The following is a 26,271-nucleotide window of genomic DNA, read 5'->3' as shown; positions in this document are numbered from 1 at the left end:
CCATCCCCATCATTGCTCTCCCCCACGTCCACTCATTCTCCTGCTCATCTCCCCAGCATTTCAGTATAAAAAAAATAAAAATAAAAAAGAACACCACTTACCTCTCAGCCCCCTCCCCTGCAGCATCCTCCTCGTTGCAGGCATCTTTCTCCCTGTCCCAGGCGCGTGCTGCATGATGATGTCATCAAGCTGTGTGCATCTGTGTCAGGGAGGTAGCACCAGGCAGGAAGCAGAGGATGGATCCCTCAGTTCTGCTGCCATTTTCTCCTGTCAGCAGCGGAGCTGGAGGGATCGCTCCCTGCCCGCCGCAATCTGGCCATGGGCCCCCCGGAGCCTGGGGCTCAGAGAAGCAGGCCAGATTGCCCTCAATATTAGCCGCCTGGCAAGGGCCCCCCTGCAGTCGCATCGGTTGCACCAGCGGTATGTCCACCCCTGGTTCTACCATTACTCCCCTGCAACACACTCGTTACCATTGGGTTATATTTGATTTAGATCTTTCCTTCACTCCCCACATTCAATCACTCGCTCACTCATGTCACTTACACCTTAAAAACATCTCTAGAATTCGATCTTTTCTTACCTTTGACTCTGCAAAAACTCTTACTGTGGCTCTTATTCATTCTCGTCTGGACTACTGCAACTCTCTACTAATCAGTCTCCCTCTTACTTAACTCTCCCCTCTCCAATCCATCCTGAATGCAGCAGCCAGAATCATATTCCTCGCCAACCGCTACACCAATTGCCTCTACCCTGTGCCAGCCATTGCACTGGTTGCCCATCTGCTACAAAGTCCAATATAAACTTAGTACTCTCACTTACATCTCCTCCCTCGTCTCAGTCTATCACCTTACCTGTGCCCTCCATTCCACTAATGACTTAAGACTAACATCCTCAATAATCTGAACCTCCCACTCCCATCTCCAAGACTTCTCACGTGCTGCACTAATTCTCTGGAATGCATTACCCAGGACAATTTGATTAATTCCCAAAACCCACCGTTTTAAGTGTGCCCTAAAAAAACATTTCTTTAGACTGGCCTATCACCTCACTTATGTAACTATTCCAGTTTTGCCCTTCAAAAAGTTTCTTACAAATATGGCTCCTCGCAGCAGCTGTTCACACACCCTCCATGTACTTATTAGACCTCTGTATCTGTACTTGTACAGATACTGGCTTGTGATGGATTCATGCAACATTGTGTGAATACCCTATTTATGGTATTGATGGCTGGACCGAACAATACAAGCACGTTCTACCTATTGTCTCCCCTATTTCCTCACAGATTGCAGCTTGCGAGCAGCAGGTCCCTCACTCCTCATGGTATCTGAGTTATGTGTTACTCTGTAATTTCTTTATTGTCTGCACAATTCCCCTCTAAAATGTAAAGTGCTGCGGTATATGTTGGCGCCATAGAACATATACATAAACATATATATACAGTACAGACCAAAAGTTTGGACACATTCTCATTTAAAGATTTTTCTGTATTTTCATGAGTATGAAAATTGTACATTCACACTGAAGGCATCAAAACTATGAATTAACACATGTGGAATTATATACTTAACAAAAAAGTGTGAAACAACTGAAAATATGTCTTATATTCTAGGTTCTTCAAAGTAGCCACCTTTTGCTTTGATGACTGCTTTGCACACTCTTGGCATTCTCTTGATGAGCTTCAAGAGGTAGTCACCGGAAATGGTCTTCACTTCACAGGTGTGCCCTCTCAGGTTTAATAAGTGGGATTTCTTGCCTTATAAATGGGGTTGGGACCATCAGTTGTGTTGTGCAGTAGTCTGGTGGAAACACAGCTGATAGTCCTACTGAATAGACTGTTAGAATTTGTATTATGGCAAGAAAAAAGCAGCTAAGTAAAGAAAAACGAGTGGCCATCATTACTTTAAGAAATGAAGGTCAGTCAGTGCGAAAAAATTGGGAAAACTTTGTAAGTGTTCAAAAGTGCAGTTGCAAAAACCATCAAGCGCTACAAAGAAACTGGCTCACATGAGGACCGCCCCAGGAAACGAAGACCAAGAGTCACCTCTGCTTCTGAGGATAAGTTTATCCAAGTCACAAGCCTCAGAAATCACAGGTTAACAGCAGCTCAGATTAGAGACCAGGTCAATGCCACACAGAGTTCTAGCAGCAGACACATCTCTTCAACAACTGTTAAGAGGAGACTTTGTGTAGCAGGCCTTCATGGTAAAATAGCTGCTAGGAAACCACTGCTAAGGACAGGCAACAAGCAGAAGAGACTTGTTTGGGCTAAAGAACACAAGGAATGGAAATTAGACCAGTGGAAATCTGTGCTTTGCTCTGATGAGTCCAAATTTGAGATCTTTAGTTCCAACCACCGTGTCTTTGTACGACGCAGAAAAGGTGAACGGATGGACTCTACATGCCTGGTTCCCACTGTGAAGCATGGAGGAGGAGGTGTGATGGTGTGGGGGTGCCTTGCTGGTGACACTGTTGGGGATTTATTCAAAATTGAAGGCATACTGAACCAGCATGGCTACCACAGCATCTTGCAGCGGCATGCTATTCCATCCGGTTTGCATTTAGTTGGACCATCATTTATTTTTCAACAGGACAATGACCCCCAAGCACACCTCCAGGCTGTGTAAGGGCTATTTGACCAAGAAGGAGAGTGATGGGGTGCTACGCCAGAGGACCTGGCCTCCACAGTCACCAGACCTGAACCCAATTGAGATAGTTTGGGGTGAGCTGGACCGCAGCGTGAAGGCAAAAGGGCCAACAAGTGCTAAGAATCTCTGGGAACTCCTTCAAGATTGTTGGAAGACCATTTCCGGTGACTACCTCTTGAAGCTCATCATGAGAATGCCAAGAGTGTGCAAAGCAGTCATCAAAGCAAAAGGTGGCTACTTTGAAGAACCTAGAATATAAGACATATTTTCAGTTGTTTCACACTTTTTTGTTAAGTATATAATTCCACATGTGTTAATTCATAGTTTTCATGCCTTCAGTGTGAATGTACAATTTTCATAGTCATGAAAATACAGAAAAATCTTTAAATGAGAAGGTGTGTCCAAACTTTTGGTCTGTACTGTACATTTATATGGTGTAGTATAAAACCAATGAATCTCAGGGCATGCTGCAAGCTATAATGGTGGCAGTTTTGCTCTGGTTTTGCTACTTACTGTATTTCACCAGTGACTTCAATGGGAAAAACTGCAGCATTGATATCCGTGTAAATGATATGGTTTTTGGATTTGTCATGCTGTTTTGCAATCACAATTTGCTACAGAAGCACGTCCCATGTGGATGGTCTCTTATGGACCCTTCCAGCTGACCTCTCCCCCCGTGGAGGAGACATTTTTAGAACTGAATGTGCTGCAGCAGCGATTCCCTCTCGCTCAGGACTGTGAAATAGTTCAGGTTTTGTGATGTGAAGATGAGCTGGAAACAGGCAGGAAATGTGCAGAGAGAACTCCAGTAAACACTTAGGGTGTGTTCACACTGTGTCTTATTCTGGCAGTCAATGAATGGGACAATTCTTAATAGTCTTTTACAAGCCATTTTTAAGAGTGGACCAGCTTAAAAAAAAAAGGTGGAAAAAGACACAGTGTGAACATACCTGTAGTGCCTTAGTCTGAGGGTTTGCTTCAATTGTATCTAGTACGGACCATCCTCTGGGACCTGATTCCACACTGTTACATTATAACTAACTATTCAGACAAGATGAAGATTTTATCTCACAGAGGATTTTCTAGACTGGATACAATAGTAGGAAACTATCTGCTATTAGAACAGGTTTTTAGACTCTGGATATACACAAGATGCTATTCCCTGGCTGAAAGTAGTTATTAAATATGATACTCTAAACATACAGTATATACGCAGGGAACGTTCATTGCAAGAATTGCCTCTTAAAGATTGTGGCACACTTGGTATTTCTCATATATATTTCATCTGTCTTACTGCATTGCACCTGCCACTTATTACCGGAGAACAGCTGTGCCAGTAACAGGATCCTCAGGGTAGTCCAGTTCCAGAACAGTAAGGCCACATTCACACGTTCAGTATTTGATCAGTATTTTACATCAATATCTGTAAGCCAAAACCAGGAGTAGGTGAAAAATGCAGAAGTGGTGCCGTGTTTCTATTATACTGTTTGCAAATACTGATGTCAAATACTGAACGTGACCTAATGGGGAGGAATAAGGGGCTAGTGCTCCAGCAGCCGGCTATTTGTTATCATATGCGCAACAAGTATATGCACCATGTTCTGTAAGTACAACACTACAAGTCCCAGCATGCTCTGCCATCCTGTTTATCATGGGGCCATCTGTAAACTGGAAAGAGGCAGTGAAGTCTGGAGCCCAGTATAGCCTAATCCTCTCCAATCCAATGGTCCTGCAACCCTAATCCTGTGTGCACACAGAGATTCTTTTAGGGGGTCAAATATGACACTTTTTTTTTTTTTACTGGAAATCGCTTTAGGCAGTACTCCTCCTTCTTTGTGGAGTTTTTGAATTAGTTTTTTGCTTCCTGAAGTGCTTTTGAAGAGTTTGAAGAGTTTTAGAAAAGTTTTTTTTCCCTGAAGTTTATTTTGCAGGCTTTTGATTGGACAGCTCTTAGTTTGGAGCGTATTCCATCAGCAGGTGATTCAAGGAAGTGACATGCTCTTTCTTTTTTTCCCACCAAGCATTTTTTAAAACCTGAAGCAGAAAAAATGTCAAAAGACTGAACATAAAGAGTTTTCAAAGTGTCTTTAAAGTGATTTTTCAGGCTTTTTTTCAGGAGTTGAAATACCAAACACAATCTGTGTACTACCTCTTTAATTATTTTATATTGAGAGATATTTCCATATATACTCTGTATTTCAATTCCTCATCATTTTAAAGATCTCTGCTTGCTGCCACTGACTGTAAACACTTGTTTATTTCTCACCTATGGTCCTATAGTTTTTGGGCTTCAGTGTGTGCTTAAAATGATCTTATTTTTCACATCTGTATTATCATCATGATACCAAAACTTGCACTTATTTTGCATGTTTTAGTGATTTAAAAAAAAATCTGAATTTTTTAAAAAAATAAACCTTGTGAATGTTTGTTTCTTGTGAGATGAGCTGCAGTTTTATTTGGTACCATACAATGTTTTGATCGCTTTTATTGCAATTTATTTTAGGGTAAGTGAAATGATCGAAACACAGCGTTTTCATTTTTTTTTTCTTTACAGCATTTACTGTATGGGTTGAATATATTTCTATTTTGATAAATCTGGGTTTCATGGAAGCAGTGATACCAAACGTTTATTTTTTACATTTTTTCAATATCTTTATCCTCGTTTTGGAAAAGGTGGGATGCTTTATATATATATATATATATATATATATATATATATATATATATATATATATATAAACTTTTTTAAAATGAGATTTTACTTATTTTTTTGGTCTCTCTTTCGCCTTTCTAACTAGTCTCCCATTTGCCTCAGTCCTCAGGGGCTTTTAAAGCCAGTGTGTTATACGTGATTCCCATGGTTCGGCCAGTATGTATCTGCTGTCAGGTTTCCTTTAAACAAATTGACCGCCACTATTTCTTTATTTTAATTAAATGGCCCGATATGGACTAAGAATAAAAAAATAACGTATACTCATCTATCGATTCCTTGTACTTATAGAAGAGTCCTATCACCCACCAACTGTATGGGTAATGGCCTAAAATGAATAAAGATGTCTTTTTATATGTCAAAGGGGATTAGGGGCCCCTAATGCACTAGGGTTCAAATGCGACTTCTGCATCCTCACCTTTTATAGCTATGTCCTGTAGTTTGGCTCCTAATACAGTAAGGTATGATCGGGCAGTGCAGGGTTTTGCCCACAGATATCATGAGGTCATGCTGAAGTATGGGGAGCATTTACCTATTATGGACGGTTCAGGTGAGGTGCGAGCCTTAGAAGGTAATGATATGGCCGCTCCACGCGGTAACCTTTGTCGGGTTTGTTTACAGCTTCAGTCCATGTACGGTGAGAAGAGATATAATTTATAGTTATTGATTAATGAGAATTGCTTACTCAGAGGAGACCTAGAAGTATATAGCGGGTGCTGTCCGTGGCAGCGTATATACTTTTCTTTCCTTGCCACGGCATAGACTGACAACAAAAAATCTGACAACTTCATATCCGTCACTACAGCAGATCTCCACATTTCCTTAATCAATAGCACCTGAAGGAGGTAAGTCACCACATAACAAGTTCTCCTATAAAAGGTAGGAAAAGAAAATCCCGGCACTCACGTGTTGATAATCAGTTGATTTATTCCACTAGTGGAATAAATCAACTGATTATCAACACGTGAGTGCCGGGATTTTCTTTTCCTACAGACATTGTTTTCCACGTGCACCACCCTAGCTATACGGAGTGCCGACTATTCCTTTTTGTCTCCTATAAAAGGTGTCTTAAGGTCCCCATACACATTAGTTTAAAGACGGCCATGCCTTCCAATTTTGGTAAGACCTCTTGATATGAAGTTTTCAGCCTGATCAGAATTTCAGACTTTTCTCTCGTGGGAGTGTCTCTCCCAGTAATAAAGGCTGGATGTGAGGTCTGTGTGTATTCTGGTGGTTGCTGACTTTATTAGGTCATATATCAGCACAGCTTCTATCCTGCACTTATTTCCTCTTTATGTGCTTTCTACCTTGTCTATAACTGTGTTTTCTCAACCTGCCCTAAGAGTATACATGCTTTCCTACCTCTCCGCATTGGGGAAATCTGTCTAAAACTTCCATCTCTAACACTGAGATAAGAGACGGTAAAACCAGAGGAAGATGAGCAGGATTTGTAGCTTTTTCTGAAGCAGTCAACAAGATAAGGACTTATGTAAACTTTGCAGCAGGAAAATGGTAGACATTTTTAAAGGGGTTATCCTTTTACAAGGGATTTACATTTTTTTATTCTGGGCCTAAGAACTAACAGGCAGGTAATTGCTTACTACCTGCCTGTTGTGCCCGGTGCCAATCTCTATCGGCACTGAGTGGTCACAGACAGCTCCTGCCGGCGATGTTATGGTTGCCGGTGACATCACATCGACAGAGTAGTTGCTTCTTTTTCACTCTGCTATGTTGATGGGGAATAACTGCTGATGTCATGCTGATTGATAGCTGGCTCCCCGCTGCATAACTGTGGGGAGCCAGCTGTCAATCAGCATGACATTGGCAGTCACGCCTCATCGACATAGCAGCCGCGAAAGAGGAAGAGCTGCTCTGTAGACATGAAGCAGCAGAGTAGTTAGTTTTTAGCCTCATGTTAAAAAAAAATAAAATAGCCCCTAATATCCCCTTCAATAAAGACTGTTTGCATTTAGGAAGCAAATGAACAATAAAAATAAACTGTGGAAAAGTCTACGTTGCCTTTTAAATGCATGTTTCATTTTCTATAGCTTCATAGTTTATCCAAACAGATTCACTTCTGCTTCTTAAAAATAAATTCACCATCTGACTGTCTAGAAATCTGAGATTCCGTCCTTGATCGATGCCATGTGCTTCCTCTAGATGGCGCCATTGTTGTCATTTCAGAATCCAGAATGATGATATTCTTCTTTGCGGAGTAAAATATTTTTGAGATTTTGTGATTTATTTTTTTATATAGCTCATGGTATTTTATTTTTGTGTTCATAATGAACACAGGTTCTTGCATTCTGTATAGAGTTGTCACTCTTGCTCTTAGTTTATGTGCTTGAGTCCTGCCCCGTCTGCCAAACACAAGTATAAGGGCTTGTAATGCTTATGAATTTGGGGGACTGGCATAATTTTGCCATCATATAGGACTATATATACACTGTATAATATGGACACATTTAGGGTGAATATCATGGCTGCCATACTGAATATCCATGTGGCGGGCTAAACTCAGACCCCAAGGGTCAATGTTTCTTTATATACTGTAATCAATAATTGCTCACAAACATTATTTGCATTGGGGGAAAGGAAATGATGGCTGCTCTGGGTGTCATTACTAGTTTTTAACTCAACGGGAAATATTTACACAGCACAAGCAGTTATGTACTGCGCTAAGGATTATGTAGGAGCTATATGTGCCTCATAAATAATAAAGTAATCCTGCATTGCTATTTTATGTTCTTGCTTTATGGGCGATTCTCACAAAGGGCACAAGGGCATAAACGTGTTGTTGCAGCCACACCTGTGGCATCGTGCCCCAAGGGAGTTTACCAGGCTCCAGCAGAGAGATCTTAGGGCTGCGCCAGTTACACAGTCATGTGGTCAGTCTAGCTGTGTCTCCTTCCCATGAAAACATCTTGAATATCTTGGTGCTCAGCCTGATTTATTTATTTATTCCAGAGGTTTAGGGGGAGAAAAAAGTTAATTTTATTGTATCTGTTCTGCTATGTATCAGGCGTCACTTATTACAAGAACAGGCCGAGTGTGGGCGGAAAATTGCTTAATACTTAAAGGAAAACTCCACAGTTGAACAATAACTTACAACATGCCATGGTTAGAATCTAAGAAGTTTAGAAACTTTGATTTAGTTAACTTTCTTCTCCATTCATACCCAAAGCAAGGTTCACAATTCTTTTGGTTTACTTTTAAAGACAATGTGTCATAAGATTTTTATGTTAAATGTATTTTGTGTTTGTTAATTTTTTATCATTTTTCAAATCACTGTTACAAAAATATCTTGCAATTTTATCACTGGCCACTAGTCCTAATATTAGATTCCTACTTTCTGTTATACATATTAGCAGCTATAGACTGACTCGGACCCTCGGACCCTAGTATTGAAACATTATGTGAACATGCTCTAATCTGGCTAAAGTTAATTGTGAAGGGAGGGAGGAGGATGTGAGCTGTTATATCACCTAAGGTGAATGGTGTAGCCTGTATTATCTATTGTATTTAGAGGTGCTATCACTCAGTGTATGGGAAAGGAGGATGTGAGTTGTGACACCACCTATTGCGAATGGTGGATCCTGTGTTATCTACTGTATATAGAGGTGTTATCAGTCATTGTACAGAAGGAGGAGGTGAGCTGTGACATCACCTATTGTGAATAATGGATCTTGTGTTATCTACTGTATATAGAGGTGTTATCACTCATTGTACAGGAAGAGGTGAGCTGTGATGTCACCTATTGTGAATGGTGGATCCTGTGTTATCTACTGTATATAGAGGTGTTATCAGTCATTGTACAGAAGGAGGAGGTGAGCTGTGACATCACCTATTGTGAATAATGGATCTTGTGTTATCTACTGTATATAGAGGTGTTATCACTCATTGTACAGGAAGAGGTGAGCTGTGATATCACCTATTGCGAATGGTGGATCCTGTGTTATCTACTGTATATAGAGGTGTTATCAGTCATTGTACAGAAGGAGGAGGTGAGCTGTGACATCACCTATTGTGAATAATGGATCTTGTGTTATCTACTGTATATAGAGGTGTTATCACTCATTGTACAGGAAGAGGTGAGCTGTGATGTCACCTATTGTGAATGGTGGATACTGTGTTATCTACTGTATATAGAGGTGTTATCAGTCATTGTACAGGAGGAGGATGTGAGCTGTGACATCACCTATTGTGAATGGTGGATCCTGTGTTATCTACTGTATATAGAGGTGTTATCAGTCATTGTACAGGAGGAGGAGGAGGTGGGCTGTGACATCACCTATTGTGAATGGTGGATCTTGTGTTACCTACAGTATATAGAGGTATTATCAGTCATTGTACAGGAGGGTTAATATCAATGTTTGGATATATAGATCCCATGTATTGCTAATGAATTAGATGGGAGTCCCCGCATTTAGTCATAACCAAAAAATACCCCCATTCAAATTGTATAAAGAGTTATCTATATATCTATATCTACATATCTATGTCTCTATATAAAGTATTCAAGTCTATTATAGATTAATAAATCTTTATTAAACACATCTAACAGAATTACTATAAAAATTGTCCCTAAAAAATTCCATTAAAAAGACAAATGGGCAGTATGGTACAGAGTTGACAGTATTAAGGCACAGATGTTTTGTATATTTGAAGTACAGATAAATGCAGGTAGGTACATCAATATAAACAATTCATGAATGCCTAGTCAATACATAAGTCAATATGTATAATAGTATCTATCGTCAATATGACAATTATTAGACAATATTGTAATATCCACACTGCCCAGTACCCCTACGTGCGTATTATTAGACCAGTATGGTTACAATCGTATAGTAATAATACAACTATATCACAGCACTCATATACCAAAATATATGATGGTGGGAGCTATAACACATAGATAACTAGAGTGGTCATCAAGAGCTAAGACCAGATAATATACATACAGTACATATAGATTTAGCATTACCAACCATGTGCCATATTGTAATATCCACACTGCCCAGTACCCCTATGCGCGTTTCGCGTCTTGCTTCGTGTTGTTCACCCCCTGGGGAAGCAACACGTGAAACGCACGTAGGAGTACTGGTCAGTGTGGATATTACAATATTGTCTAATAATTGTCATATTAACGCTAGATACTATTATACATATGACTTATGTATTGACTAGGCATTCATGAACCGTTTATAGCTATGTACCTACCTGCATTTATCTGTATTTTAAATATACAAAACATCTGTGCCTTAATACTGTCAACTCTGTACCATACTGCTCATTTGTATTTTTAATGGGATTTTTTAGGGGCAATTTTTATAGTAATTCTATTAGGTGTGTTCAATAAAGATTTATTAATTTATAATAGACTTGAGTATATATATATATATATATATATATATATATATATATATATATAAAAAAACCTGGCAAAAATTATGGAATCACCGGGCTCGGAGGATGTTCATTCAGTTGTTTAATGTTGTTGAAAAAAAGCAGATCACAGACCTGGCACAAAACTAAAGTAATTTCAAATGGCAACTTTAGGGCTTTAAGAAACACTGAAAGAAATCAAGATTAAAAATGTGGTACTCAGTAAGGGTATTTTTTTGCAGACCAAGCAGAGGGAAAAAAATATGGAATCACTCAATTCTGAGGAAAAAATTATGGAATCATGAAAAACAAACACACAAAATAACACTCCAATACATCACTAGTATTTTGTTGCATCACCTATTGTGAATGGTGGATCCTGTGTTATCTACTGTATATAGAGGTGTTATCACTCATTGTAACGGAGGGGGGAGGTGACCTGTGACATCACCTATTGTGAATGGTGGATCCTGTGTTATTTACTGTATATAGAGGTGTTGTCACTCATTGTACAGGAAAAGGAGGAGGTGAGCTGTGACATCACCTGTTGTGAATGGTGGATCCTGTGTTATCTACTGTATATAGAGGTATTGTCACTCATTGTACAGGAGGTGGAGGAGGTGAGCTGTGACATCACTATTGTGAATGGTGGATCTTGTGTTATCTATTATATATAAAGGTGTTTCATTTTAATCCTGTATTTGATGATACTGAGACTGCTCAAAAGTCTTCTGTACAATTTTATATATAATACAGGGGCGGACATTACATTGGTGCAGCTGCACATTGGGCCCAAGAGGTCAGGAGGCCCAGTTCCACTTCTAAAGCAGCTGGAACTGTGCATTATGATAAACTGTTGGACTGCAGAGGGCCCATATATTGTTCTTGCACTGGGGCCCTGTTCTGTCTGTGACTGCTCTGGCTCTAATGCTGAGCTGCTTAGTCAGGGCCCGGGGCGCAGTTACAGACTCTATACACAGAGCAGTGACTGAATCTGTGCCAGCGCTGACCCCGTAACTGAAACCCAAACGCTGCCGGGGGGGAATGAGGTAAATTCTTCCTGGCAGCGGGGCTGTAAGTGCAGGCGCCGGGCAGGTTCAGAACTCTATTTACATGCAGATTAGCCCCATATCTGCAGGTTAATAGCGATTTCTCATGTGACAGGTTCCCTTTAACAGAAAAATCTGATTAAAATAGGTCATTTTTTGTTAAATCTTTAAATTGTCACCTGTATTTTATAAATAAAGTTTATTGAAAGGAGCCCAGTATATGCATACACACTAGTAGGCCTCATGTAGGTTGACTCGATAAGACAACAGTGAAGGAGTTGCCTGTAGCAACCAATTATATCATTGCTTTTATTTTCTACCCTGGTATAAAATAATCAAAGCTGAAATCTAATTGGCTGTTTTTATATAACTACTCTATTAGCTCAAAAATAAATTTGATTTTTTTGTATTTGTTCCAGTAATCACCTTATAATTTATGCCATTTCTTTCACATGCTTAAGTACCTTAACATGAATAATATCAGATTATGTGAACAGCAGAATATTATGCACACATCTGTGTAAAGTCTTGCTTAACTTGATAAGCCGGGCCCCTGCCCTGTTCAGCATTCCAAAATTCATTATCAGTCATTAGGTGTCCCTCGTCTCCATGGGCACTCCCAGGTTTTAATGATTAGTCCTCGGAAATAAAAGTGATCCATGATGGGGCCCGTAGTGCTGAAAGGCTTAGGCGGTGATCCCACCAGCCAGCGTAACGGCTTCTCTTTATAATGGAGCAACGATGCTGTGCCGTATGTGTCCTATGACAGATCTAAATGGTGTCTAATGCACCCATTGATGGCACGCTGCACTATCCTGGTCACCAAAACTTACAGGAACCCTGATGTACCCTCAGCGGAAGTACTAACTCAGATGAAAAAATAGCCTTAGATACAGTGTCTGAGCAGACAGCATCATACATGATGAGCTAGGATACACAGACTCATCAGACATTATACCGTGAACCCAGCCAGAGACTATTACCTTTCTACATCATAGGTGATAACTCATGAATTGTGGGGGTCCGACCACTGGGACCGACCACTTTTATCCCCGCTAGAATGGAGCGGTAGTACACGTGCTCGAACGCCACTCCATTCATTCTTTATGGGGATGCCAAGAGCTGCACTCAGCTTTTTACGGCAGCCACATTAGAAATTAATGGAGCAGCAGTTGGGCGTCTGACCTGCCGCACCATCTTGTAATGAGGATTAAAGTTATCCATCGGGGATAAAAGTTTCCCAGTCTGCTGAACAGTGAGGGTCCCAGATATTGAACCCCCACCGATCAATAAGTTATTATATAGGTGATAACTTATTTACCTCCTTTAAGGATCCCATACACATCAGATTAATGTCAACTTAACCCACCAGTTTCGGTGACACCAGACTACCACCACGTATGGGGATCTCCCAACTTCCACTCTGACAAGTGATGTAGGATCGGTCATGGTGAATTACTACCCGTGGGAGATAATTCTCTCTTGAGAATGGAGAGGATTTCTAATAAGAAGTAAATTGCAAAGTTGCTTATTTTGACAAGCATGTTGCAATTTTAACCATTAATGAACATGAGACAACTCCTTTAAGTCACCTGTAAGCGTGGTGGACTGTACTGTCACGTTCCCGCTGATGAAGACAACAATTGCGCTGTGCTGTGTATTATAATGTGAATAGTGTCATTCGGTTTTACATATATTTTGCCATGTGAAGTGATCTTCTTGTAAAGTGCCAGGGCGTTATGGAGCAGTAGCTCATGCACAGCTACTGCCCTCGGTCACTTTACATTTGGCACAGTCGGCAGGATCGAATCATGCATCAAGACGTCTTGACGGATGCAGGGAAGGTTCATGTGAAAATAAAGATGGTGACTGCAGCTAAACCCAAGATGGCTGACAATGGTGCATGAGGCAGAGGAAGCTTCGCCCGTCGTGGGTGTTGAAGGATCAAAAGGGGTCCCTCTGGAGATCCATCTGGCCTGGAAAGACTGCTGTCTGGAGAGATCGGCCCTGTAGAGAGCGGTGCCAGCCCCTGCTGGGCTCAGCAAAAGAAAAAGGAAACACACCTGTTGCAACAAGTCAAGGGAGAACGGGCGGAGACTCAAAAGAAATGGGCAGGTGAGCCGGAAGTGACTTCACCCAAGGAGAGGTGGAGCTGCGAAGAAACACATCCATGGCAGAGCGGGCCAGCACCATTGCTGGTGAGTGAGGAGAAGAGAGAGCAAGGGAAGATGGAGCACTATGGTTTCCCCGTTGAAAGGGAAGCTGGTTCTATGGCATCTCCCTCCGTGAAAGGCCCAGTTGAACCGAGTGGAAGCGGAGGATGGCGCAGCTGAAGGAAGAGGTGCAGCCAGGTGGATTGAGGGCGACGGAGGTCCCACCTCTACAAAGGCCCAGAATCCGAAGCCTCACCCCAAGGCGGAGGCGGCCATGTCGATGTGGCCGAGGCCCTGTGACAGGGCAGAGCTTCTGTAGGCACTTGTGGCAGCCTGGCCGGTGAGTACACCTAAAGAGGTACTGGCCTGCGAAACAGCCCCAATTATCCAGTCACAAATGTATGGGGAAGAGCCCCCGGCCCCAATCCCCACTAAGGTCAAGTGGATGGTGAAGGTGATCGAGGGAAAGAAGAAGCGGGAGAAGTGGGTAAGGGCCAAGATGGAGCGCCCCGGAGGTGGAGAGGTCGGCGATCGAATGACGAGAGCATACGTCAGATATTTTGACCCTGTGAGAGGGTACAGCTTCGTCCAGAAGGACGGGACTGGCAGACACGTGTATGTGAATGCCAGATCCCTGCGGTTCGGGCCCAATGTGCAAAAAGGGCACTGCATACGATTCATAAAAGAAGATGGGCCACCAGGATGGTGGTGGTGACATTGATCTGGCCGGAAGACGAAGATCCTCAGATGATACGGTCGGAAGGTGCGAACCCCCAGGCGGCCGCTCAACCACTGCAAAAGATGCCTGCAGCCAGGGCTCCTACACTCCCTAACCCTACACTCCTGGAGCCAGTGTAAAGTGCCTGCAAAAGTAGTGGGGAGACCGACTCCAGCACCTCCTCCTTCACGGCCTGTACAAAGGCCTCGGGCCTAACAGAGGCGGCAGTTTATGTGACCCAGGGTCCCTATTCAACCACCTACAGTGGTGGCCAAAAGTTTTGGCACCCCTGCAATTCTGTCAGATAATACTCAGTTTCTTCCTGAAAATGATTGCAATCACAAATTCTTTGGTATTATTATCTTCATTTAATTTGCTTGCAAGGAAAAAACTCAAAAGATAATGAAGCAAAAATCAAATCATTGATCATTTCACACAAAACTCCAAAAATGGGCCAGACAAAAGTATTGGCACCCTCAGCCTAATACTTGGTTGCACAACCTTTAGCCAAAATAACTGCGAACAACCGCTTCCGGTAACCATCAATGAGTTTCTTACAATGCTCTGCTGGAATTGTAGACCATTCTTCTTTGGCAAACTGCTCCAGGTCCCTGATATTTGAAGGGTGCCTTCTCCAAACTGCCATTTTGAGATCTCTCCACAGGTGTTCTATGGCAGGGTTCCCCAACTCCAGTCCTCAAGGCCCACCAACAGGTCATGTTTTCAGGATTTCCTTAGTATTGCACAGGTGATAATTCCATCATCAGCACAGGCAATAGTTACATCACCTGTGCAATACTAAGGAAATCCTGAAAACATGACCTGTTGGTGGGCCTTGAGGACTGGAGTTGGGGAACCCTGTTCTATGGGATTCAGGTCTGGACTCATTGCTGGCCACCTTAGAAGTCTCCAGTGCTTTCTCTCAAACCATTTTATAGTGCTTTTGGAAGTGTGTTTTGGGTCATTGTCCTGCTGGAAGACCCATGACCTCTGAGGGAGACCCAGCTTTCTCACACTGGGCCCTACATTATGCTGCAAAATTTGTTGGTAGTCTTCAGACTTCATAATGCCATGCACACGGTCAAGCAGTCCAGTGCCAGAGGCAGCAAAGCAACCCCAAAACATCAGGGAACCTCCGCCATGTTTGACTGTAGGGACCGTGTTCTTTTCTTTGAATGCCTCTTTTTTTTTCCTGTACACTCTATGTTGATGCTTTTTCCCAAAAAGCTCTACTTTTGTCTCATCCGACCAGAGAACATTCTTCCAAAACGTTTTAGGCTTTCTCAGGTAAGTTTTGGCAAACTTCAGCCTGGCTTTTTTATGTCTCGGGGTAAGAAGTGGGGTCTTCCTGGGTATCCTACCATACAGTCCCTTTTCATTCAGACGCCGACGGATAGTACGGGTTGACACTGTTGTACCCTCGGACTGCAGGGCAGCTTGAACTTGTTTGGATGTTAGTCAAGGTTCTTTATCCACCATCCGCACAATCTTGCGTTGAAATCTCTCGTCAATTTTTCTTTTCCGTCCACATCTAGGGAGGTTAGCCACAGTGCCATGGGCTTTAAACTTCTTGATGACACTGCGCACGGAAGACACAGGAACATTCAGGTCTTTGGAGATGGACTTGTAGCCTTAAGATTGCTCATGCTGCCTCACAATTTGGTTTCTCAAGTCCTCAGACAGTTCTTTGGTCTTCTTTCTTTTCTCCATGCTCAATGTGGTACACACAAGGACACAGGACAGAGGTTGAGTCAACTTTAATCCATGTTAACTGGCTGCAAGTGTGATTTAGTTATTGCCAACACCTGTTAGGTGCCACAGGTAAGTTACAGGTGCTGTTAATTACACGAATTAGAGAAGCATCACATGATTTTTCAAACAGTGCCAATATTTTTGTCCACCCCCTTTTTTAGGTTTGGTGTGGAATTATATCCAATTTGGCTTTAGGACAATTCTTTTTGTGTTTTTTCATTGAAGACAAATTAAATGAAGATAATAATACCAAAGAATTTGTGATTACAATCATTTTCAGGAAGAAACTGAGTATTATCTGACAGAATTGCAGGGGTGCCAATACTTTTGGCCACCACTGTACGTGGGGCAATCCAGTGCAAAGGAGACCTGAGTGTGAGAATCCAAAAAGGGAGGTCAAAAGTGGAGGGTCAGGCCTGAACCACCGCAGTTGTGATCGTTGCACGTGAGGACAAGAAGAGGAACTGTTCTGCGTTCCTGGGGCAGAATGCACAATAGTGACTGGGGTCACCGAGGAAGTTTTGTGCCCCCCCCATTTTGTTTTGCACACGTTGTGCAACCCCCTGCTGGATAAAGGGACTGTGAAATGCTAAAGGGTCCTTTTTTTGTCCCTAAGGACTGTGCACTTTGCCCATGGATTCTGTCCCATCTCCCCACTGGACTCTGCTTCATGTTTTCCATGAACTGTACTCCAAGGAACTATGAGCCTGACACATAGGTGGCATTGTGCAATTAAAGGGACTGTTGTTTACGAAAGGGGGAGGGGAGAAAATGGGTGACCCGATGTTCCAGCCAGTCCCGGACCTCATGGACTGTGTCCTAGCCACAAGGACGAATGTTTGGGGAGGGGGGATCGACGACCCAATGTTCCAACCGGGTTGAAGAGAATGGACTGTGCCCATGGACTGATGGGCCATTGTTATGCGGGCCTAATGGCCATGGTTTAAAAAGAACACGGAATCGGATGGACATAAGTTCCATGGTCGTGACCAAGAGGACCAGTCATTCTAAGCAATGTGCAGGAGAGGGTGTGTTGGCCTATGGACCCAAAGAACTTGAACTCTATGTTCCGGGGTCAGTGCCACCTGGTAATGGACACTATATACCTCTGAAGGAAGAGACCATTAATTTTATGTGGACTTTATGTGTTTGGTGTTGCATTGTTGTATTCTAGGCTCCTAAATGGTTGAGGAAGACCATGTTCAAAGAGTGGAGGGATGTAAGAGTGGTGGACTGTACTGTCATGTTCCTACCCCTGAAGACAACAATTGCGCTGTGCTGTGTATTATAATGTGAATAGTGTGATGCTGTTTTACATATATTTTGCAAAGCTAATACTATGTATTGTGGTTTTAGGTGTATATAGTGTGATATGGTAATGTATAATGTCTGATAAGTATTGTAAGTATAATAAGCATATTGTGCAATGGGCTTGTCCCAACTTTAACTATGCCTGTCCGTACAATAACTGAGCAGGTCACTATCACAACACTATGTATTATATCACTTATCTTATGCTTTACATTCCCTATATTCCTGCTGCGCCAGTAAAAGGGACTGCTTCCTGGTAGGTAGTTAGATAGGGAAGAACAGTAACCAAGATCAAGCTCAAGTGCACTGGACTGCCAGTGCCAGCAAGGACCTATTGTTCTGGTCAGTGGGAGGCCTTATTGGAATCCCTTGCAGACATTCCTGCAATATCTGGAGCTCAAGGCTCAATACAGGTACTATGAAGAGTGCCTTATCCTCTGGCGTACAGGGGATGATGGACATGGAACCAAGTGAAGGGAAGGTAACAGATCCCGGGTGCACTGCGGAACAGGATGGGAAATCCCTGGGGCTGACAGAGCCAGTGAACATAGGGACAGCCCAGGAGGAACGGATAGTCTTAGTCATGCTGAAAACTTAAGAAGTGTTGTGCACGATGCTGCGTGTTACAATCTGATGAACTTGACCTGTCCAGTAAACTTTAGTTTGTTAAAACTAACCGGGTGTCCCCTGACTTATGTGTGGCGGCTCCTGAAAATGGAGGCCTGGAGACAGTGGAGCTACAAGTGAGTGTGATACACCCCCACCTGATCACACATTGGGTCTGGGACATGATATTCCTGTAAAGTGCCAGGGTTTTATGGAGCAGCAGCTCGTCCACGGCTACCACCCTCGGTTACTTTACACCCCCATACACATTACATTATAGATGGCCATCCTACCAATTATGGTCATTCAACCATTGGGCACCATTTAAGCCGATCATATACATTAGATAGCCGTCGTGCAGATGACAGTTGTCTTTCCTGGCGTGGCTAGCCTGAGCTTTTCTGTGTTCTCTATGTAAGTGCCGCTGCTTGAATCGTCTGATAGTGGCTTATCTACCCACCGAACAAAATGATCCGATGATCCAACTACCCGACCCTCATGTCCCCCAACATCATGTTTAGGGGAGATCCCCATACACATTAGATGGTTGGCAGATCCTTCCAAAAAACTTGGGCTCAACTGACTTTTATCTAATGTGTAAGTTTACAAAACTTATGTAGTAAAGATCAAACTTTATCCTGTGACCTGAGATAAAATATACATGAGCGCACATCCGTCATTGTGTCTCCTGCACCCTCCCAGATTAAACGCGTTTTGGCTTGTGTACGGGCAAACCCGAATATAAACACAATACATTTAAGTAATTGACCGGACGATTATACAGGGTAATTACTATCACACGGAAATAAACTCCTGCATTGTTGCTGACAGTTGATACTAGACATCCCCCCTGGTTCTTGATTTTTGTTATGCCTCTGGGGCTGAAGGGGTTAACGGGGTACGACGCGTGACTTTATAATTAGTGATCAATTATAAAAATGTTCCAATATACAATAAAAAAAAACGGCATGTTTAACGACTGGGAAGAAATTTGGGATCAAAGAAATAATAATATTTGATCTGCGACACAATTCTTAGATTTGTAATAAATTGTATTTTACCCTATAATAAACCTGTCCAGCTACGGCCCTACGGGGCCCCAGGAATCGCTCCACGTTTCTTGACAGCTTGTTGCCTTTTTTATCAGGGGATACTCAGAGGATATTAGGTTGCAGTAGGAAATTACTCAGAATTAGTCAGAAATCAGTGGGGAAAATGGAATTACATCAGAATTTGTGGTTATTAAAGCACAAAAACAGAAAGAGACTAAAAAAATAATTCTGCTACGAAAATCTGTAGATCCGAATCCGAGCCGCAATCTCTGAGGATCATCCTGCTGTGACCTGACTGGTAGTCACTGTCCTGCCGCGGGAGCGGAGACACCAGCGCTGTATCTAAGCCTGTCATGTGTGATACTGGCTGCTCAGCTATTGTATCTAAGCCTGTCATGTGTGATACTGGCTGCTCAGCTATTGTATCTAAGCCTGTCATGTGTGATATTGGCTATTGAGCTATGGTATCCAAGCCTGCCATGTGTGATACTGGCTATTGAGCTATGGTATCTAAGCCTGTCATGTGTGATACTGGCTATTGAGCTATGGTATCTAAGCCTGCCATGTGTGATACTGGCTATTGAGCTATGGTATCTAAGCCTGTCATGTGTGATACTGGCTGCTGAGCTATTGTATCTAAGCCTGTCATGTGTGATACTGGCTGCTGAGCTATTGTACATAAGCCTGTCATGTGTGATACTGGCTGCTGAGCTATTGTATCTAAGCCTGTCATGTGTGATACTGGCTGCTGACCTATTGTATCTAAGCCTGTCATGTGTGATACTGGCTGCTGAGCTATTGTATCTAAGCCTGTCATGTGTGATAATGGCTGCTGAGCTATTGTAGCTAAGCCTGTCATGTGTGATACTGGCTGCTGAGCTATTGTATCTAAGCCTGTCATGTGTGATACTGGCTATTGAGCTATGGTATCTAAGCCTGTCATGTGTGACACTGGCTGCTGAGCTATTGTATCTAAGCCTGTCATGTGTGATACTGGCTGCTGAGCTATTGTATCTAAGCCTGTCATGTGTGATACTGGCTATTGAGCTATGGTATCTAAGCCTGTCATGTGTGATACTGGCTGCTGAGCTATTGTATCTAAGCTTGTCATGTGTGATACTGGCTATTAAACTATTGTATCTAAGCCTGTCATGTGTGATACTAGCTATTGAGCTATTGTATCTAAGCCTGTCATGTGTGATACTAGCTATTGAGCTATTGTATCTAAGCCTGTCATGTGTGATACTGGCTACTGAGCTATTGTATATAAGCCTGTCATGTGTGATACTAGCTATTGAGCTATTGTATCTAAGCCTGTCATGTGTGATACTGGCTACTGAGCTATTGTATATAAGCCTGTTATGTGTGGTACTGGCTGCTGAGGTATTGTATCTAAGCCTGTCATGTGAGATACTGAATACTGAGCTATTGTATCTAAACCTTGTCATGTGTGATACTGGCTACTGAGCTATTGTATCTAAGCCTGTCATGTGTGATACTGGCTGCTGAGCTATTGTATATAAGTCTGTCATGTGTGGTACTGGCTGCTGAGCTATTGTATCTAAGCCTGTCATGTGTGATACTGGCTACTGAGCTATTGTATTTAAGCCTGTCATGTGTGATACTGGCTACTGAGCTATTGTATCTAAGCCTGTCATATCTGGTACTGGCTACTGAGCTATTGTATCTAAGCCTGTCATGTGTGATACTGGCTACTGAGCTATTGTATCTAAGCCTGTCATGTGTGATACTGTCTGCTGAGCTATTGTATCTAAGCCTGTCATTTGTGATACTGTCTGCTGAGCTATTGTATCTAAGTCTGTCATGTGTGGTACTGGCTACTGAGCTATTGTATCTAAGCCTGTCATGTGAGATACTGTCTGCTGAGCTATTGTATCTAAGCCTGTCATGTGTGGTACTGGCTACTGAGCTATTGTATCTAAGCCTGTCATGAGTGATACTGCCTGCTGAGCTATTCTATCTAAGCATGTCATGTGGGATACTGGCTGCTGAACTATTGTACCTAAGCCTGTCATGTGTGATACTGCCTGCTGGGCTATTGTATCTAAGTCTGTCATGTGTGACTTCTGAGCTGTAAGCCTATGATGTGTGATACTGGCTGCTGAGCTATTGTATCTAAGCCTGCCATGTGTGATACTGGCTGCTGAGCTATTGTATCTAAGCCTGTCATGTGTGATACTGGCTGCTGAGCTATTGTATCTAAGTCTGTCATGTGTGGTACTGGCTACTGAGCTATTGTATCTAAGCCTGTCATGTGTGATACTGTCTGCTGAGCTATTGTATCTAAGTCTGTCATGTGTGGTACTGGCTACTGAGCTATTGTATCTAAGCCTGTCATGAGTGATACTGCCTGCTGAGCTATTGTATCTAAGCCTGTCATGTGGGATACTGGCTGCTGAACTATTGTACCTAAGCCTGTCATGTGTGATACTGGCTGCTGAGCTATTGTATCTAAGTCTCTCATGTGTGACTCCTGAGCTGTAAGCCTATGATGTGTGATACTGGCTGCTGAGCTACCTATCCAAAGTTATAATGTGTGATATTGTCTGTCGAACTGCTGTATCTAAGCCTTTTATGTGTGATTCTGCCTGCTGAGATTCTGTATCTAAGCATATCACGTGTGATACTGCCAGTCTGCAGTATCTAAGCTCCTAATGTGTGATACAGATTACTGATCAGAGGTATCTAAGCCTGTGATACAGTCCCAGAGAAGCATCCAGCATTTCACCCCCTGGTGTAGTTCCTGGCTTATATTAGCATTTCTACCAGTGTCACATACATAGACATCATGTCAGTATGGGCAGAGATCTCTGCTGTCACATCCACTGACCCTGTGACAGCTCAGGACTCAGAGACCGCTCAGGTCTACTGGGAGGGATCACTGCAGTGATTGACAGCAGCTAGCTGAGTGGGCGGATCCTGTGACCTGTCATTCACCCGGACAGGACACGCCCTCTGCACTCTGTCCCGGGAGCTCCAGCAATGTGAGCGGAGCTGTCAGACTGCCTGCACTGACTGCCTGCACCGTGTCCTCCGCCTGCCTGCTGGATCTGTACCCTCCACACTGACACTATGACCCCCTGCTGAGGCTCCTGCGCCCCCTCTTTATGGGGCTCTGCACTCATCTCATGGTAAGGACTGTGGATCTCTGGATCTCTCCGCTTGTCTGTCCTGTTCCTGTGCAGTTAGTGACAAGTCCTGGATGTGACAGCGAGTGACAGAGCCAACAGGAGGCACTGACCTCCCATACAGCTATGTTATAGCAGCTGTGTTATAATGTACATCGTATAGGGTCATTACATCCTATCCTTATGTTATAGCAGCTAGGTTATAGAATACATTGTGTAAGGTCATGACATCCTATCCCCATGTTATAGCAGCTGTGTTATAATATACATTGTATATGGTCACTACATCCTATCCCTATATTATAGCAGCTAGGTTGTAGAATACATTGTGTAAAATCATTACATCCTATCCCTATGTTATAGCAGCTAGGTTAAAGAATACATTGTGTAAGGTCATTACATCCTAACCTTATGTTATAGCAACTGTGTTATAATGTACATTGTATAGGGTCATTATATCCTATCCTTATGTTATAGCAGCTAGGTTCTAGAATACATTGTGTAAGGTCATGACATCCTATCCCCATGTTATAGCAGCTGTTTTATAATGTACATTGTATATGATAATTACATCCTATCCCTATGTTATAGCAGTTAGGTTGTAGAATACATTGTATAAGATCATTACATCCTAACCCTATGTTATAGCAGCTGTGTTATAATGTACATTGTATAAGGTCATTACATCCTATCCCTATGTTATAGCAGCTAGGTTCTAGAATACATTGTGTAAGGTCATTACATCCTAACCTTATGTTATAGCAGCTGTGTTATAACGTACATTGTATAAGGTCATTACATCTTATCCCTATGTTATAGCAGCTAGGTTATAGAATATTGTGTAAGGTCATTACATCCTAACCTTATGTTATAGCAGTTGTGTTATAATGTATATTGTATAGGGTCATTACATCCTATCCCTATGTTATAGCGGCTAGGTTATAGAATACATTGTGTGAGGTCATTACATCATATCCCCATGTTATAGCAGCTATGTTATAATGTACATTGTATAAGGTCATTACATCCTATCCCTATGTTATAGCGGCTAGGTTATAGCATAAATTGTGTGAGGTCATTACATCCTCCTAACACTATGTTATTGCAGCTGTGTTATAATGTACATTGTATAAGGTCATTACATCCTATCCCTATGTTATAGCAGCTGTTATAATGTACATTGTATAAAAACATTACATCTTAACCCTATGTTATAGCAGCTGTGTTATAGTGTACATTGTGTAAGGTCATTTCATTCTATCCCTTTGTTATAGCAACTGTCATATATAGTAATCTTTACCCCTTAAACCTATATTATAACAGCTATAACCCATGTTATAGCAGCTATGTTATCATAGTAAGCCTGTGATATTGCAGCTGCTATATATGGTCCTCATGACATATTAAACCCATGTTATATCAGCTATAGAATAAAAATGATTATATTTTTATTATAACCCAACCCTCTGATATAGAAGCTAAAATATATATTTCATAAATAAGCCTAAGTTATAGCAGCTATGTTAGAAGTCACTCTAACCCTATGAATTGACAGCCATGTTATACATGGTCATGATTAGCCATTAAACCCATGTTATAGCAGCTATGTGATCATCATATTAATGTTGTAGAGACTCTTTATTATAACCCATCCTTATGATATAAAATGCATGTTATGTATGGCCATCATTGCACGTTAAACCCATGTTCTAGCGCTGCTCTATGATTATATGCAGCATCATTAGTGCATCTGTTATATTATAAAATATTTACAGGCGCTGTAACCCTATGTCATAGCAGGTGTGTTTTAATATTAGATTGTTCTATAGGGTCATCACTAGGGCACATAAGTCACAGCATTCCTACACTTATCCCGCTGCATTCGTGTTGTATGTTATTGTGTATTCTGAGCTTATGTTATAGCAGCTATGTTACAATAAATATATATATATAATATATAAAATATTATTGCATCCTAATTCTATATGATATATTGTTACAGATGGGTACAAGGGGCATTCATAAAGGGATTTATACCAGATATAGGGACGCTATGTGATTGGAGCTTTATTTAAAAGGACTTTATACTCCTTGTTGGTCGCGATATACATCACTTAGATTGTAAGCTCTGGGGCTTTAGGTTTCTTCTCGGTTTTCATGTCCATAGTATGGGTATTATTTTCTCTGATAAAGATTGGAGCCCACACTACCTGCGGTTCCATAGACAGAACTGAATACAGACTGCCATAAGCAGCAGCAGTATTGTGCTGACCTATTTGCAGGGTATGGCGGTGGGGGATTTAAATTCCTTGCATCTCTACAAGTCTCTTATGGGATCACTCCGGTACGTAAAGGGAAAGATCCTGATAAGAGCTTATAAAAGGGAACTGTTACATATGCAATTCTCTAATATGTGAGCCTAGATATTACATCACAGAAGAAGGAAGACTCGGGGTTACATTCAGTGTAATGGATCTGAAGCTGCAGCCGTGCTGCTGAGACATGCTCGAAAGACTATCCCGTACTTGTCAGCAGCCGCCGTGTTTGTAGGATCTTGTTCCCAGGTGTCATTCAGATCCTGATAAATCATTCATTAATTGTATTTGTGGATTTAACACTCTCCAGGTTGCACAGATCTGTTTGAGCTCATTGAACAACCGCTGTGATGTCATTTAGCAAATGCCGTGATGTCATTGATTGACTGATGTGATGTCATTGATTGACTGATGTGATGTCATTGATTGCTGTGATGAAGCACCTGACTGCTCTGATCTTATTGATTGACTGTTTTGATGCCAATGAGGAACTGCTCTGATATAATTGACTGCTTTAAAGCTAGGGTCACACAACCGTTTTCTCCACATCCGAGAAAATCGGTCCGATGATGCTAATCACACACTGATTGGAGTATGATCAGAGTAAGACCTCATTTTCCCGGATGTGGAGAGGAAAAATAAAGTTCCTCCATCTCCTCTATAATGTCAGTCCGTGAAAATCAGACCCCACTCAGATGTCATCCGAGTGCAGTCCTTTTTTCTCCACGGACCAATAGAGTTGATTGGGCGAGTGCTATTCGGTTCTCAGAGGCAAATCGTGCATGCTGCAATTTTTTTTTTCCTTTGGATCGACTCGGTCAGACATGCACAGCCCCATAAAATAACATGGGGACGAGTGCTATTCGTCAAAACCATGGATAACACTCATCTGAGTAAGGCCACGTTCACACATTGAGTATTTGGTCAGTATTTTACATCAGTATTTGTAACCCAAAATCAGGAGTGGAACAATCAGAGGAAAAGTATAATAGAAACACGTCACCACTTCTGTATTTGTCACCCACTCCTGGTTCACAAATACTGATGTAAAATACTGACCAAATACTGAACGTGTGAACATGGCCTTATACAGTCACTTGCGCAAGCCCTATGGGTGAATGCGCACAGTTACTATTTGGTGTGGATTTTCCACATGGATTTGCATTCATTACATCCACACTATTACAACGTAAGGGTGGTCTCACACAACCAACATTCATAGCATGGACCTCAATCTCTGGACCTGTTAGCGGATCTTCATGAGCTGAATTCAGCAGCCTCATATACATATTATGTGTGAAGCTGTACTCAATAAAATGTCAAAAACCTCATCTATAAGTTGTGGAACCTTTCCACAAGTAAATTGTTTATTTGGGGTGCAGATTCTGAAATCCGCAGCATGTCAATTCTTTCATTGTGAATT

General features: G+C 42.0%; 1 protein-coding gene across 13 annotated transcripts in view; it reads left to right on the top strand.

Annotated features, from left to right (window-relative positions):
• Positions 1-6,061: 6,061 nt before the first annotated feature.
• The window catches only part of MICAL2 (microtubule associated monooxygenase, calponin and LIM domain containing 2), a 255,023-nt gene continuing 234,813 nt past the window's right edge, over positions 6,062-26,271 (top strand). For 9 of the 13 annotated variants that reach the window (XM_073658278.1, XM_073658281.1, XM_073658280.1 and 6 more), the window contains exon 1: positions 22,342-22,536. The gene's annotated coding sequence lies outside the window, so the exon portion shown is untranslated. Of the gene's footprint in view, positions 6,201-22,341; positions 22,537-26,271 lie in introns of those variants that run through there. The other 4 variants (XM_073658284.1, XM_073658282.1, XM_073658283.1 and 1 more) reach the window with 2 other exon arrangements.

Source organism: Phyllobates terribilis, unplaced genomic scaffold, assembly GCF_046119375.1.
Source record: "Phyllobates terribilis strain yellow unplaced genomic scaffold, ASM4611937v1 Scaffold_13__5_contigs__length_258822181, whole genome shotgun sequence".
In the NCBI taxonomy this organism is placed as follows: Eukaryota; Metazoa; Chordata; class Amphibia; order Anura; family Dendrobatidae; genus Phyllobates; species Phyllobates terribilis.
Note: the sequence above shows the minus strand (reverse complement) of the source record. Positions and strands in the feature narration are given on the sequence as shown.